At 42.7% G+C, this 17558-nt stretch overlaps 1 protein-coding gene across 2 annotated transcripts in view; it reads left to right on the top strand.

The window, feature by feature from the left end:
- adarb1b (adenosine deaminase RNA specific B1b) overlaps positions 1-17558 on the top strand; it is a 129269-nt gene that overhangs the window by 59877 nt on the left and 51834 nt on the right. The window contains exon 1 of one of the 2 annotated variants that reach the window (XM_086265539.1): positions 16010-16030. The exons of the other annotated variant lie outside the window; for it this stretch is intronic. The gene's annotated coding sequence lies outside the window, so the exon portion shown is untranslated. Of the gene's footprint in view, positions 1-16009; positions 16031-17558 lie in introns of those variants that run through there. 2 annotated transcript variants of the gene reach the window in all.

Below are 17558 nucleotides of genomic sequence, written 5' to 3'. Positions count from 1 at the left end.
GTGCTGTACTGCAAAGGCTGTAACAACATTCTTTCATTTTCTGCTGTTAGCCACTCGCACACTGCACTGACTGGTTTAACTATTCCTGTGAGGACACTGGTTCCTCAGATGCAGGAAGTTTGTTTTGTGTTTGTTCATGTAGTCAGCAACAGAACGTTTGGCCTGCTTTGCTAGTAGATATTTTAGAGTTTGGTGAAGCAGCTTTAGTAATGAAATAACGGTGGACTGTGATCTGATGTCTGCATCTGGATTTAGTTGAGGCAGCTGGTTCCACTGGTGCGTCAATCTGTTACATAGTGATGCAGATACATAACAAAGGAAACCTCAGCAACCAACACATTTTCTGTGATTAAGAATAACTGTGTTTGGCACTGATGTCGCCTTTGTAAAGGTACGAAGGCGACATCGACGCTGTACGACGCTGACCGTGAGGGAAAAACCTAAAAAGCGTCTTTGAAGATTTCATCAGAGCTGAATGGCATTTATCACTTTGACTGGAGAACACAGCGCTTCTTTTGACATTGCAACCTTGCTTGTGTAACGCATCAAGCTGTTCAGCCATTCTGCCATAGCAAGGTTTCTTCAAGCCTGTGAAGTTTGCTGATAAAATTAGCACAGCAAATTAGCAATGATGAGTCACTCATTATCATCCTGGTGTATGTTGGCAGGAGGTGGGTTGTTGTGGGCTGCTACGCCTGTGCAGGTCTTCTATTTACAGGAAAGCAAATGCTCCAAACAATATATGTGGGAAAAAATCAATTTGTTTTCATGATAAGCAGAAGGTTTGCGGTCATAATTATTTTCACAGCTTTCAACATCTAGATTTGCTGCCTACAGCTGACTAAAGCCCGTTGCGCTGTTCTGGTTTGCCCGTGGTGTTTTGCCGAGAGGAGTGTCATTCTGGAGGTGGTGTTCCATGAAAGTTTTGGCAGGATTTCAAACAAGAGCGCTACTCGAAGTAAGCTCCCTGAAATGGAGATAAATGCAGTAGAATAGCTATTTAGTTACTCAGAGCAGCTCTGCTTATTTTGGGGGCTAATCTTTAATTGAAACTACCTCCTGCAGTTTGTTTGTGACACTCTGCACTTGGAGTGCTGCACATTAGGGAAACAATTCAGAGGTTTTAAGAGAGCTGACGCTGTTTTACCTGGAATCCAGCAGGTTTTAAAAGAGAGCTTAAAATATGCCTGGTAATGTGTTGTTGAACGAGAATGTTATTAATGCGAATCTTTGACGAAAATAAGGCATTGCAGAACATTTTACTCCCTCGCTTCCTTTCGCAGCGACGTGTTTGCCCATTCGTCCATTTCCCTCCTTTTTCCTGCTTATATTCAGTAAAAACGTATGACCTCTGTAGCTCATTTTAAAACCTACACTCAGATGTGCTGCTGATGTTGTGGTGTTGTCAAATGCCGGTCCATTTGTGCCCGCTCAGTCAATATATGAAAAATTGATGCGATAGAAAGAAAAATGTCTGCCTCTTGAATGTTGCATGTCGTAAAATCACAGAAATTTGCTGGCATGTTTAAGTGCTCCTCTAAGCAGTCAGATGACATTATGTATCGTTGGCTGATTTGACGTCGCTCCAGTGGTGGGAACAACTTCTCCTCCCTCCCCTAAACAATCTTCTGCTGGTGTGTTTTTTGCCTGCTACACTGGAGTGAGCATCATTGCCCTAGTGCAGGGGTAGGCAATCTCAGTCCACGAGGGCCGGTGTCCCTGCAGGTTTTAGAGCTCACCTTGGGTCAACACACCTGAATCACATGATTAGTTCGTTACCAGGCCTCTGGAGAACTGCAGGACATGTCGAGGAGCTAATTTAGCCATTTAAATCAACTGTGTTGGTTCGAGGACACATCTAAAACCTGCAGGGACACCGGCCCTCGTGGACTGAGATTGCCCACCCCTGCCCTAGTGTCTCCTTGAGTGTAGTGGAATGGCTGGACAGCGGTTGAAGTCACTCTGAACAGACCTGAGCGGCGGTATTACGGCCCGGGAACACCGGCGTCAGCGCTGGGTGCTATCAGAGGCCCAGGGTGAGCTCCAACAGGACCGAAAATAACCAAAAACAGCCCATGACCTCATTGTCTGTTCATGTCAAAAATGTTGCTGCCAATTGTTTGCCTCTGCTTGCTTCAGCCACCGCCAACCTTTTAGATGCCGGTTTGTCCCATTATGTCACTTCCTTTCAGCTCTGTTACATCCTGCTTTCTCTCATTCTGCTATAATAACAAGCATCAACCGTACAGCGTCTTTCTCCGGCGTGTGATGAATGCGCGCCTGATCTGGGGGCATTTATGCAACAAACCGCACCTTATTCAGGTTTACTTGTTTTCCTGCCTCTATAGTTGTGTCATCATCGCAGCGTGGCTGTAACCAAGTTCATGTTAGGACACTAGTTATATAAACTCTGCCCGGGGCATTTTACCACACCAGCGCCAGCCTGTTACAGGCCCTACACAGTACACGGAGTGCAACCTCTGCATCAGTTTTCATTCAGAATTTGGGATTAAGAGTGAAAGTAAAAAGCACCAAGACAAAAGAAAGCGTGCGAAACAAGGCTTTCTTTTTTGTCCTCAGTAAAGTTGAATCTCTGCAGCCCACTGAATGTGACCTGGAAGGTCAGGGCTAGCTAAAAACGAACCGCACACGTGTGAGTGCGGGTGTATCGGTTGAAAAGGAACACTGTGTCATTGAAGTCCACTCAAGTTCAATGATGGCAAATCTACCCATAATGCTTTGTAATACACCAGAGAGAGAGTCTCTCTGGGCTGCAAATTACCTCTCACATCTGCTGCTGCTCTGTTCCACGAGTAGCCCGAAATAACACACACACACACACACACACACACGCACGCGCGCGCACACAAACACGCACATGAGCACCAAATTCCAAGAGAGCGGCGATTTGAATTGATTATGCTGTCATAAGTGATGTGATGATGTGCTTAAACAGAGGTGATTGAGGAAGTTGCTTTAATTGATTGTTCTGTCAATCCGGCGAATATGGCTCGCATGCAAATTCTCATGTAGAATTATTGCAGATTGTGGGCACAGCGAAGACAGACAGATTGTTTCATGAATACTCAGTATCGTCTTCCTGTTCAGAAGCATCTATTGTAGCAACTTGATGCCTTCTTTCAAACGAGTCAGGCTAATACCGCGGTCCGCGCAGGGCAGTGGCTCAAATGTCAACAACGCAGAGGTGAAATATCGAAATATCGTGACATGCCAGACCAGATCTGCAAAGCAGACCAGAGAGGAGACGGAAAACAAAAAGTGAGCCGAGGTGAGTCCAGCAGACATTTTCCTTTGAAGTTCTAATTTGTTGTTTTCCTGCCGGCAGTGAAGCATCCATGCCTGACAGGAGAATTTGAAGCAAATGGGGCGGATCTCCAGAGCCACACTTCAGACGGGGAAATTTCTCCATTGCAAATTTAATGGAGTTTTCGAGGCGGATATTTGGAGACGGTTTCAGTGAGAGTTGCGGGAGTTTTTTGCAAACGGGGTTACCAGCAACCTGGTGGATATTAAGAGGAGATAAATTGTTAATCGTGTCTAGTAACCAAAGCGGTCACAAGACGAGATAAGGGATCAGCTGTTACTCAGTAGCTGATAGTACAAGTTAATTCATGGATCACATTCATAATGTTTTATTCATGAAATAGTAAAGAAGAACTCACCAAGCTGCAGTATCTGGATGCAGCAGTGTTTATTTTTATCTTTCAGCCATACAGAACCAAACACAACAGTAATATTTAAGAGACCTTCTCTAGTTTCCCACAGAGCAAAGATTTCATGAGAAAATGAATATTTTCTTTTACACGTCACATAGCACAATGACTGCAAGGTGAAATATAAAGATGTAAATATTGCAGGTAAATCAAAAGAAATAAATTGAACACGTTTCTCAAGACTAGAAAACAAAAAACTGTGCATAAAGTTTATTTATTTATAATAATTTATTACTTATTTTCAGACTAGTAGGTGTTCTTGATACACTTATTCAAAAGAAAATTGTGGTAGATATTATTTTGTGATGTTATTGTTGTTAGAAAAAGATTGTAGCCCATAGATAGGATGCTTCTATAAGGTGGATGAATGCTAAAAACAGGTCATTTTAGCCCATTGCTAGGTGGTTTCTAGGCAACAGGGTAACGTCATAACATCTGATGTGGGTCAGAACCTCTAGCGGCTGAAGATGTATGTATGTGCCAAGTTTGGTTGCTCAACTCCTGACGGTGTAGAAGGAGTTTGCAGTCAAAGAAACAAACACACAGAATAGAGCAGGGCGATATGGCCAAAAATATTTATCACGATATATATTTGAAAATTTGCGATAACGATATAACCGACGATATAATTGATGCGAGACAAAATACAACTCCACAACATTACTAGTGCAAAAAGACAACCTTCCATTTATTTTCACTTAAACAAGAAGCTGGTTTTTATGTACATTAAAGCTTTATAAAAATGTAACAGTGCAAATGCAAATTCCTTGCTGAAAGTTTAACCAAAAGGCATTTCCAGTAGAAATGGGCTGACATATCCTGAGCATAACCATGTATAATATCCACTGAAGTTAAAAAGAGGTGCTTTGCAACATTAAACTGCAGTGTGCAGTACACATTTTTCGGACCATAAGGTGCACAGGATTATAAGGCACATTAAGCGAAACAAAGCAGTCAGATAAATCAAACTTTATTAAACTCATTCTTCTTGCTTCCTCCACTTCTGTAACATTGATTCATTAATGTTGAATTCTCTGCAGCGGCTCTATTCCCATGTTGTTGCAGTATATTAATAACTAACCTCGTATTGTGGATGGATTATCTCAGTTGTTCTCCTGACTGAAGTTTGGTCCGTTTACAGCATCCTGCCATGCGATTGCATTTGTCTCTAACCATGAAGAACCTTCACATTAACTTTTATAAGTGGAAAAGTGTTAGTGTTCGTCCTCCAGCTTCACTGCTTATGTTATGCTAAAATAGCTGTGTCGCTAGCGATCACGTAGCACATCATTATATACCAGCTAGCCCAACTTCAGTAACCCTACAAACGTCACTGCTGTTTAGTTTCCTGTCTTCATTTATGTTGGAAGTGATAGCAGAGCTGTACGTTTGATTTTTTTTCAGAAATCTCTGTCAGAACATGCTATATCATGCTTAGGTAACTAGCGAAACTAGCGAGCTAACTTCCGCTAGCTTCCTGCTAACTTCTAACTCCGTTAAATGTAATAACTTTTGTTTTCATGGATGCCTGGAAGTTAAACTTTATAGTTACACCTGGTAAAGCAGCAATGGTGATCGTTTTATTAAAGATGAAAGAATTTAGACAGTTTTTAACTCTAAGTGATGCTGCAGTGTTGTTTGACCTGAAGCATACGGAGCTTAGGACCCAGATTGCTCCCAGATTTAAGAGCATCTTAGTCCGACAAATACGACAATAACAACGGCCGCTTGCATGTTCTGCAAAAAAATGTGCTTTGTTGTGTATCTGACGGACAAACACCAAACCAGTTCCACATCACGGAAGTTGCACCATTTTTACAAACCAATTCTGGTTCATCTGTTTCACTCAACGACCGGCCATGTGCGTATGAAAACAAAGGCACTGCGCATGCGCGTTTTACTCCCATTCTATCGCGATATTTCATTTTCCTATCGTTGCCTAACATTATACCGGTATTATTGTGAACGGTATAATATGGCCCAGCCCTAACACAGAACACAGATTTCTAATGTTATAGGGGCTGATTTTTGTTTCAATAGAAAAACTTTTTTTTTAGGTCTTCAGCCGGAGTTTATTGTAATAAATGATTTAGGTCATCATTTGAAGTTTTCTTTTGGTACCTGTTCAGTTGCAGCTTTCAGGTTCCATTTCATTCATATTTCAACAAAGAAAATGCACTCGAGGTATAGATGGCAGTGAACTGCTTTTCGCTGGCTTGACCTTTCTCTCTCTGCATCCATAAAACACTACATTTTACATTTGCATTTGCTTCTAGCACCATTTTCTCTCTGCCTCCCTGTCTCCTCTCTCACTATCACAGTCTCTGGTTTACCTTCGGTGACCAAATGAGCAAATGACTTTGAAACCATGCTTGGTCAGCATTTTGGCATCCCATTAAGTCATTAGTCCTTCAGCCCACTGTAGAGTTGTCCACCAAAACAGATGAGAAGGACTTACACCTGAGGCTGTTTCTTTTTGAAGCTTCAGAAGCATAGCATGCTTAATAAAATGCCAAAATGACTATAAATGCTTATCCCTGTTGCCTGAATCAACAAGGTTAAAAATAAAAAAAATCAATTACAAAGATATGTGGATTATAAAACTCCTGTTTACCAGCAGTTTTCTATCTTGTGTGTGTGTGTTTAAAGAGTACCCATTAGCGATGCAGCACTGACTGGAGTCTTTTGGTCCTTCCATCAGAGGGATGTTGGCTGGCAAACTAAAATAGTAACCCTTATGTAACCGTGGCCTTTACCCGGTGAAAGGAGATGTCAGCGGCAGTTCTGCAGCATAATGGCTTCATAACTTTCTCAGAGTGCAACTACTAAGCAAAAACAAAAAAGGCATTATAATGAGAGAAAAATAGCTGTTTTTGTACTTACAGATATGTGCATGTCTGTCCTGCAGAAGTGCAGAAACTGTGCTACATTTTATTCAAAGAACAGATTTTAATTTTAATTATTTTGGATTGTTTGATGAAACAATGGCACTGTGCAGACTAGGGCTGCCACAAACGATTATTTTGATAGTCGACTAGTCACCGATTATTTTTGCGATTAGTCGACTAATCAGATCATCATCCATTGAACGTAAAAGTACAGCTTATTGCACCAGCAGCATCTGCTCTTATATAACTATCATTAGCTTACAGCTTTAAGTGTTTAAGGTCTGTGCTAACTAAAAATAAAGACAAGATGATAGTTAATTGAATTCTAATTAAATGTGCAGATTGTTTCGGTGGAGTTTAATAAACTCAGCCGATTTACTCAGGAACAAATAAAATACTGAAAAAAGCCAAACAATAACATTTTTAAGTTATCTAAGTGACTTGTATATGTTTAACCTGAGTAGGGCGGTGGGTTTGAAAACGATCTGCCGGGAGTCCGGTGCTCTCATGGCCCCCGGCTAGCTATCGAGCTAGTGGGTAACAGACGCCTCCGAAAACGTCGGAGCGCTTTTGAAAATATGCGGTGTCTTGATAAACTGAGCAGATATTTGAGGTTTACACAGCTACATTCTCGCCTGAAAATATGTTAAACGTTTATTTTGTGACCCAGAAAGAATAATAAGAGTAATATTAAAACTAACTAGCTGCCGCCATTGTTGACAACTGCGCTGGGCCGCGCTATGAATTCTGGGACACAGTTTCTTCTTCTTCGGGGTTTAACGGTAGCTGGCATCCTTGTACATGCAGTGCTGCCATCTTCTGTTTCAGTCCGTTATTACACTCTTAAATCCTACTACTTATTCCTGCTTTTGTGATCTTACAAAGCTTCAAATGACGCGTCGACTATTAAATCAGTCGTCGACGATTTTGATAGTCGACGTAATCGTGACTAGTCGACTAATCGTGGCAGCCCTAGTGCAGACACAGTATGTTCCGGCAGTTCTTTGTTTGACTGCCTTTAACCTCTGAAAGAAACTGTACTCTCTTAGGATTTTGCAGATTGCTTTTAAAAAAAGAAATCTCAATTTTTGGAATTACCATGGCTACTGGCAACCACATAGCCTCCGCTGGGGCCTCAGCATTCGCCCATTTAGGGCCTTACAGCACTAGAAGTGTGCACTGACGCCCTGTTTGAACTGTCATTCATCAGGCTGACAGTGGAAGACTTTCATAAAGAGAAAAAAACAATGAGTGGAAACCAAGGAAGTCGGGGTTGGGGGCTGAGGGCATGCCTGGCAGAGTGATAGAGGGACATCTGCTGTGCCTCACTTGCCCTCTGTGGTTTCTGGCCTGTCATATTGACCAACAGCAACGCTACAGGGGACTTCTTTACATTCATAGTAGTGCTGTTGCTTTTCTGCTCTTCTGTGACTAATTGTTGATTTTTTCTTACACAGAAAGGTAAAGTTAATGAATTCCTCTATTTTGTAATTTTGTTTCTTTGTTCTGCTTCAGAGATGCATGCAGTAGTTGTAGACTTAACAGAACCGACCGAGAAGCATGTCAGAAATTGCAATTCAGGGAGGAAAACTTCTTCTTTTTTCTTCGAGTTGACCACCCAGCTCAAACTGTCTTGTTAGATTTGCTTCACTCGATTTATTCCTCTGACTATAAAATGCTGGTGTGCAGTTTCTTACCCTTTCTAGGAAAAGCTGCTACCAGTCAGAGCATCTATGCAGAAAAATAAACCCTTATGCAATCTCCATCCCTGTGTACCAATATTTCCCTAAGGTAACTTGACAAAGATTAATCTGTGATTGTGAAATCCGAGTGTCCATTCAATAAAGTTTACAGATAAACACGTATCCCGTTGCAGGATGAAGCCTCTGAAGGAAGCTTTTAACTTGTTTCCCGTGGAAACTCAGTGTTATTGTTGCATCTTAAGTGTGTGCCGTCCTCCAGGAAAAAGGTCTCACCGATCAAGTCTGCCCACTGACAGTTCTCATTTCACCAGGTGAAAACCCCAACCTACTTTACTACATACACAGATTTTATAATGCCATTCTGTGCAATGTAAGACTCACTCACACACACACACACACACACACACACACACACACGCAGATGTGAACACAACATGCCGTGGCCTACTTTTTGAGCACCTCTGTTGTAATCCTATCCACGACCAGTGAATAGAAGCGGTGTGGGAAAGCCTTAACTACCATTGTACAGCAGGAGGGCTGAAAGAAAAGGAGGTTGGAGAGGCTCTGCGGGATGGATTTAGTCGCCATCTTGGAAGTGGTTAATTAGCTTGTACTCCGCATTCCTATCCAGTGAGATTAAGCTGTGTCAGTGTATCATGCAAGTGTAGGCAAACATACACAAACAAGCATTTACGCATTCCCCGATAATTACAGTCAGACCGATTCTCAAGCATTTTGTCCTGAAGTGGGCTCGCACGGACGTGAAGGTCTGCCTCTCACTTCTTCAGTTCCAGAGATGGTAATGAGGGATCAGGTGGCAGCGCTGGATACTTGCTCTGAGCGGTGGCAATGCAGATGTTACCTGGTGGCTCTGCACTTCCCTCTGTGAACCAGCTGTGATGGCCAGCTGCCCACTTCGCCAAGGCCTTGGCAACTCCCCAGATGTCTGACCCAGATAGACACTCCAAGAGAGGAGAAGAACACACACACAGGCGCTCTCTATGATACACGAACACACACTCATTTGTACACCTGCGTAGGAGCCCATCGCACAGAGATGCGTGCGCAGTCCCACCAGAGCAGGCGATGAAGGATAGTTGGAGTTTTTATGGCTTATTTTTGGGGCTGTTCTCAAACTTTCCTGATGCAGCAATGTTTCCCCGTGTCTTAAAAAGTTCCTCTGCGAGTCAGTAGCTTGTAGTTTAACGAGTTCAAATCTTGCAACAGTTTGCACGTCGGATAAAAATAATAGAGTAACTGTCAGCAAGTATTTTTCTTCATTTCCCACGATGGTATCCAGTGCATACGCAAAAGGAGAGCAAAGATCCCGCAAAAAGCAGCATGTTTAGGAAGAAAAAGAACTGTATGCACAGATCCTGGAAATGTTAAGCTCAGAATATTAAGCTGAGTCAATACAGAATGTCACAGAGTCATTTATCAGTATTAATACGTCAGCTCTTTGACTGATTGTGTGTCAGTTTGTTTGAGCCCTAAAAATAACAACTTTCCCACATGACTGCTCTCTTTTGCTTGTACAAGTAGTGATTGTTGTTCGTGTTCTCTGGTTCACCCTCTGACGGTTGGAGGCTGGAGGTCATTTTTTTTCTGTAACCGTATTGGCACCCTGAAGCTAAACTAGCTTTAATCGCCTACATTTATCAAAACTTTAAAGCTTCGTTTGACAGCGTTGTGTTTGTAACAAAACAGTTTCCCAAGTACTGCTCTTCAGAAAAGTGAAGGCAACACTTTTCTGATTTTGATTTTTTGGGGTGATTTTGTGTTCAGCCTTCATTAGCTTGGCGATTCTGGATTCCTCTGCTGAGAACAACATGGTGTAAAACTAGTCTTGAACCGTAATATTTCATTATTCAAGATGTGTTGTATGATTTAATCGCTGCCCCTTTTGAGCAGTATATATTTTATAACTGCTTTTAGCATTTTGTTTCATTCCCTTGCTGCTAACCGTCGGTGCTGGTCTGTTTCCTTGAGCTGCTCTTTAGTGTCTTTCATCCTGTGATTAGAGAAACTTTGACTCCATCAACTAAGTTACTTATCGCCATAAGATTCTGTGCATATATATTATTTTATGCACAGTATTTTTTATTTTCCCGCACTACCACATATGTAATTTAATTCTTTATTTAAAACAATATTGTCTTTATGGAGCCGAAGCTGGCACTGTTGTTCAGTGCTGCTCGTTGATGCAACAAACCTTTAGTAAGACTTTAGTTTGAAGAGATTTTTTATTCACTTTTTTGTGTGAATACTTGAAATGTTGTTACAAGTTTCCATTGTTCCAGCCATGAAAACAAATCAAAGCTACTTTAATTAACCACGAGGGGTGTAAGATCAGAAAATCACAAAATACTAAATACTGCAGATAACAAAAGAGCCGTCGAGGCTTTTCATCTGTGTGCTGACTAAAAATTCCTTGAAAACTGTGGGTGACCGTGCCTGCCCACCTTGGCTCTTCTTTGTGTAATTGTAGGTGTTTTTCTGCAGGGATGTGTGTGTGCATGTGTGAGTGTGAGTGCAGTCATTATTCTCAATGTCACACTGCATTGCGGTGCAGTAAAAACACTTTGAGTGAGTGAGTACGCGAGCGTGTGTTATATAGTCGGCCCGAGAGCTTCGGTGCTGGCTGATGTGACGGTCTTACTGGAATTCAGATTAGGTTGACAATTACACATCCTTTTTTCTGTGACCTCCAGTTTTTTTTCCTATAAGACAGGAAAGGGAAGTTTATGTTGTCGACATGGCACGCAGCAGGGTAGAGAGATAAATAGGCTGAGAGAGCGAACTTGCTCGTCATAGGAGAAAATGCTGATGGAGGAGGAGAAGGAGGACGATTCGAGTGAGGAAAAAAGTTCACCGAAGAAAGAAAGCAGACGAGATGTTCTGTTGGAGATTGTGAGAAACAAACTTGTGTGTTTATGTGTGTGAGGGGGCAGAAAGTGTGCGTGGATAGTCTCCGGTGCACTGCTTATCATCACATCAATTTACAGCTAAAGCATCCTTGAGCATCGGTTACAGGATCCACTGCTCATCGTCAGTAGTTTGAGCTACGCTGCCCAATAATTTGCGTTGACATCTCGTGACTAAAGTAGGCGTGAAGTTCACGCAGGGGTATCGCAGCTGTGGCTTCCACGACGCTGTGATCTGACCTATCTACAATATTCCCAAAACACAGTCATAAGCAGCTTACCTGCATCTGGAGCTCAAACACATAACTTGCTATTTGTGTGTGTGTGTGTGTGTGTGTGTGTGTGTTTCTGTTGCACGGTGCAAATCTTTGAGGACTTCCCTGAGATTGTTGTCATATTGTTGCCTGCAGCAGCTCAGCTGAGCCAGAGCTGACACGAGAAACGACATGACAACTGTGGAACCAAATCAAAATAGCTCGGCTTTATTGGTATTCGGTCGGGCACCTTGTTTAAGCCAAATCAGACTGGAGGAGCGTGGGCGTCGGAGGAGACGTGATGCATTTTGTCACAGGTTCTGATGTGTGTGTAATGACATCTGCCTCGGTGTATATTTGTTTTGAAATATATATATATATAGTTTGCACCCTAGAAAATGGAGCACGGCACCTAATAAACAGTCATCTCAGCCTGCCCTTTGAAAGCCGCCTTCGTGGCTTGCAGTCTGCTGCCCTTCTCCCACTCTGGTTGCTTTTGCCCTTCAGGTATATATCTTGCCAGAAGGGCAAACACAGAGCCACCCATTGTTCTCCCCGTTCTAACGTCGACCGCACACACAAACACACGCGTGCAACTGCTGGTCGAGCTCCAGACGAAAAGCCCAAAGCCACAAGCAGTGGAGCGGATGTGTCCCAGGCAAAGAGATTGGATGCCTGGGTAAGCAGTGGACCACACCCGGTAGTGGGAGCTGATGGTAGGCTTGGGAACTAGAGGAAACTCCCATAGGAAGAATAAAGTCATTCCTATTTACGGGCCTTCTTATTTAGAGAAGAACCAGACTCCCGTTTCATGAGCTGAGCAGTAAAATATAGGAGCTGATAAAATGATTTTTTTTAAATCCAGTGAGTATTTAGAGTTTTGGAAGCTGCTTGAAGTCAGAAGATTATTTTAGCTATCTGGTTTGTTTATAGAGAATTCACGAGCTGTTGTGTGGTACTTGGTAGATGTGTGTGTTCCTTTATGTGTATTCCCTCACATTAGGCTCTAATTTTAGCGAAGGCAGCCACCTTCTCATTTGGCTTCTCCTTCTCGCTCATCTCTGCTCTCATCTTGCCAGTATTTTTGTCTCTCACTAACAGCACAGTGTTTTCACTCAAGCTTGGTGCTATCTAGCTGATGCTGGTGAGGTTTGCAGCGGCGTGTCGTGTTTTTACCTGAATTTGAATTTTTCCCATACAATACATGCAGTTTTTTTGTCACTGTGACTCGCGCTGTTGGCGAAGGTGAAGAGGCCGTTTGGCTCCTCTGATGCACATGGAGCTACCAGCTGCTTTGTCATCTGCTTCAGTGGAGGCTCATCAGAAGGGCACAACAAACATGAAAGTTCAGGGAGTCCCCTGCAGACTTGACATCCATTTTCTTGGATCTGACAAGCGCTTCATCAAGTCGCTGTAAACATGTAGGCAGTTTTGTACAGTAACATGTCCGATATTGTAAATGTGCTGGATTTCGTGAAGCCTCGGGATAGACACCCTATCGATGGTGGGATGTGATCCTCAAATGAATAAAATGGATGTTTATGTGAAACGTCTGTACAGTGTTGTGTTAAATCGCACAATTTAAGACTGTTTAATTTATTTGGATTTGACTCTGTTGCTTGGACGTAGCTTCTGTTTCTCAAAAGTCAAGCCAGCATGGAAGTGCCTTAAACCTGCATTTGATCTTAAGAGCACCAGATGTCGATCGCTGCGGTTGCAAAAAGGCCTCTGGTCCCCTCTGGTCTCTGACATGAACACTGTGAACATCTGCCTGATGAGTTTATGGGCTCGGTCACTCGTTTTTAGTCACATTGAATTAAAAAACGTAAACTTTATTTGTAAAAAAAACATCGGTTATCAAAGCGTAAGCCAATGAGCAAGCTTTCATCTGTTTTCTTTTTACTTCAAGATAGTGACGTGAAAAACGCTCAAAGTTTCAGAAACCAGTGACGGACACACAGGCTTCGGTCCAACCATAAATCATCTAATTTATGTGTTGAGGTTCTTATTTCCTTAAGAGGAACATAAGGAAATATGTGCAGTCTAACAGTGGCGGCACAGATGGGAATTTAAGTGTTTATGTTTAAATCAATATTTTAGCAGTTTATTCTTCATTAGCTGTGGATTATTATGGGTTGTCCCTCTGCTGTTGTTGTTATTTTTGTTTGTTTTTTATTGTTTGTTTTGCTGAGAACTGCGTTCAGGTTTAACAAGCAAAGAGCTGCCACCATGACTGGGACTCCTAAATTAATTAACCACCCCTGGCCAGCATTCATCTTCTGGTTATTAAAATGTAGAGCGCAGGAGCATTCCCCGTATTCACACGGTGGAAGAAGTGGTGGAAACAAAAGGCAACATCCTGCTATTGTTTTGGAAGGACAAAAAGCTGAATTCGGGGTGCACGGGTGGGTTCGTGCAGATTAAGTACCTGTTCAGCATGAGATGTGGTGTTAATGACTCTGCAGGACTCCGGTGCATTTTTGCAGTTATAAACTGTGGTAGAGATTACAGTAAGAACAGTAAAATGACAACAAAACACATGATGTGTTATATATTTCAAGTATACTTTAGTTTTACCTAAATTGTATTTATATAGTGTCAAATTGCAAGGTGAAGACACTACAGCAATGCAGAGAAAACCCCAACAACCCTCTAGTGAGTACTTGGTGACAGTGGGAAGGAAAAACTCCTTTTTAACAGGAAGAAACCTCCAGCAGAACCAGACTCAGGGAGGGGCAGCCATCAGTCATGACCGGCTGGGGGTGAGGGGAGGAAGACATGCTGTGGAAACAAGTCACAGTAAAAACTGTTATGATTACAGCAGCTGTACTGTAAGCTTTATTATGCTGCCAGTACTGTAGTTTTACATAGAACCTGGTCACAGTGTAGGAGTATCGAGTGTAAACTCAGTTATATGATCCATCACAGCCTTCTCATGCTAGCAGCTGTTTGATGGACTGCTCAGTCTCTGTGGTGGCCAAAATACATCACATTGTAATATTAATATGAATTCTAGTCCTTGAAATTTATCTTTTTTTCATGTAAAAAAAAGCTGATAAACAATAACAAGCCATGCTTGAAGACCCACGCTGCCAAATATACACGTATAGCACTTTATCTTCTTGCATTGTGAATTCTGGCTGAGTGTTTACAGGCCTGGCATGTGCTCTCCTGAGGCGTCTTCTGTTGAGCATCACAGAATCCTCCCCCTAGAACAGCGCTCACAACATCGATCTGAATACAGAGGAAAGGAACTCAGAGCTGTGCAACATTTTTGGAGTCACGCTGATTTAAAAAAGAAAACTAAACTAAAAAAACAAGTTTTGCAGAGTTTTCACCAAAAAATGTTAAAAATGTTCCCACATAAGTTCACTGCATTTAGCATGTGGGCAGGCTGCTGGCTTCGTGTCTGTGCGACTTTTTTAAAGTGCTGGCAGTCGCCCTGCGCATGTGTCATTTGTGTTGTCTTAGTCAGCACCTTCTGCTCCAGCTTGTGCTTTTTAAACTCAAGTTGTTCTTCTTCTTCTTCCACGCACCGACACCTGGGACAGGTGCTGGTGTAAGAGAGGCGGCCTCATTGATTAAGAGATTTGAGTTTCCTTTATGTGCAAGCAGAAACCGTGAGGTGATTTTACACCCAGCATGCTCATCAAAGCAAAGATAAAAGAAAGAAAATCAATGATTCCCTCTGTACATGTTCCCTGTGTACATACAGCATCATAATAACATTCATGTCACAGTGCTGCCCTCTGCTGGGCAAATAAGAAAAGCAAAAACATTTCCAGGCTGTCATCGTGGAGAAAACTGCACATGGTGATCCAGCTTTTATCTCCCATGAATTTTTTACGGGCAGGCGCGCAATCAATCTCAATACGACACACGCATTCAATTAAATGCATTAATTAAAATGTGTGTGTGTGTGTGTGTGTGTGTGTGTGTGTGTGTGTGTAGTAGCAAGAAAAGGTAGGTCAGCAGGAGGGGTAGCTGCTTAATGGCTTATCAGGACCCTGGCTAGACTGTGTGTGTGTGTGTGTGTGTGTGTGTGTGTGTGTGTGTGTGTGTGTGTGTGTGTGTGTGTGGCCAGCGGTTACTGAGCCATTGACCTAATTTTTGGCTGAAGACTGAGAGTTGAGGTTTACAGTCACGCACTCCTCATATCACACGCGGTCGACTGATTTTCTGTTTCTCTTTCATAAACCTTTTTCCCCCACGCTGAACCTCTCAGACTTAATTATTGTCCCTGTCAAGCCTATTGAACCGCCCGTGTTATTCTCCATGCACCTTCTGCCCCCGACTCTATTGATCAAAGGGCTCCAGTAAGAGGACGTCCTCTGAAACCCCCCACCCCCACCTCGTCAGTCTACTACAAATCTCTCACACACCATCTCTCCTTCTCTCTCTCCTTCTTACCAAACTGTTCACAAGATGAGGTTTAGGGAGTGTTACTTTTAGGAGCGTGACTTCCTCACAAGGCAATGAAGCTGCGCTCCTTCTGCCTGGACATTTTTCATCTGACTTCACATTCAGGTATTCAAGCGCCGCAGAACACGCTTTAATCTCTGCGTTAGGTTTTCACTTGGTTCTCCACACTGACGTAAGATGACTGCTTCAGTGCAAAAAGATAAAAAACATTGGCAAACTTTAGGTTTTCAGACAGAGAGTGAAGAAAAAAAACAAGCACAGCTTTTCTAGATAACTCATCAGCATCTGAGGGCCGCACTCGGAGGTTTGTGTTTTCTGTTTTTCTCCGGATGTTGATCAGTCGGGTAGCTCATTGGTTTCCTTTTGCTTTGAACTAGCTTGTTAGCTCGATGGCTTTTGGTTTGGTTCCAGGTTTTAATGAGGCATGCTGATGAATGCCAATGAGCGTACAGTGTAAATGTAGTGTGTTGACATACCATTTGACCGCTTTTTGAGATGTCCATCTTAGTGGGTGTTCGGTTATATTGCACTGCACAGTGTAGATCTTTTTCAGCATCATTGTTGTGACTAATTATGGAATAATTAAATTAATAATAGGACAAGTTGGCTAGTTAGTAAAGCAGCTAGACTCATACTGAACTCTACATCCCTGGAACTGTCTCTTACGTTTAGATGAACAGCTTCAGAATGACTTGGGGAAAACACAAAACGTAAAAAAAGGTTCCCATTGAGTTTATTTTTAGAGCTTTGTGCTTTGTAGTGTTCTGTGAGTGCACGCATGAACCAACAGATGGGTTCACCACAGTAGCCTGGATTTTGTCCCTGTAAAACTGTTTAAGAGGTTGTTTTTGTCAATGATCGTGTTTCTCCGTCAAACCACAGCGAAGGCCACCAGGAGTTCGGCTGTTATTTGAGTTTGGAATGCCTTTAAATTCAACCGCAAAGTACTGGCTGCCTAACCACAGCCTCTTTCCCCTTGTCCATTCAGTATGTGCTCCAAATGCCAAGAAATAGAGAGAGAGAGCGGAGGTTGAAGTCTCTGCTGTGGAACAACATGTGCCTCTGCGGAGCGTGCACGCAGTCTCTTCTGGCCTGTCTGCAGCTCTTTGCACAGTCGCTGTAAACAGAAAACACTGAAGGAAGCGGACTGACTGGTCTCCCGTTCAAAAAAACAAAGCAAACAGAAAACAGTCACGTAGCCGGCCTGTCGTGGTGAAACTTGGCCAGCTGGAGTTATGCTTGGCTTGTACACAGAAGCATGAATGAAATTGCGTCTGGAGTATATTTACGTTCACCGTTTTTCTTGTGCAGGCCTCTTTGCCCCACATTTCTGCTTTGTTGTTTGTTAGCATGTCATTACCTGCCTTTCATCCATCCACTCATGTATCCATCCAGCCATTCATCCATCCATTCGTCCATCCATCCATCCATCTACTCCTTTGTCCATCCATCCATTCATCCATCCACTCATCCATCCATCCATCTGCTCATTGTTCCATTCATTCACCCATCCATCTACTCATTCATTCATCCATCTATCCATCCATCTACTCATCCACCCATCCATATTATTAACCCTTTTTTTGTACCCGGGGTCATGGAGAGGCGAGCTGCCTTCCTGCTATGACACAGC

This window comes from Aulonocara sp. 'chitande type north' Nkhata Bay, linkage group LG16 (assembly GCF_057382095.1).
Source record: "Aulonocara sp. 'chitande type north' Nkhata Bay isolate Kocher_YH1m ecotype deep benthic linkage group LG16, A_spYH_male_GT1.1, whole genome shotgun sequence".
NCBI classification, from domain to species: domain Eukaryota; kingdom Metazoa; phylum Chordata; class Actinopteri; order Cichliformes; family Cichlidae; genus Aulonocara; species Aulonocara sp. 'chitande type north' Nkhata Bay.
Note: the sequence above shows the minus strand (reverse complement) of the source record. Positions and strands in the feature narration are given on the sequence as shown.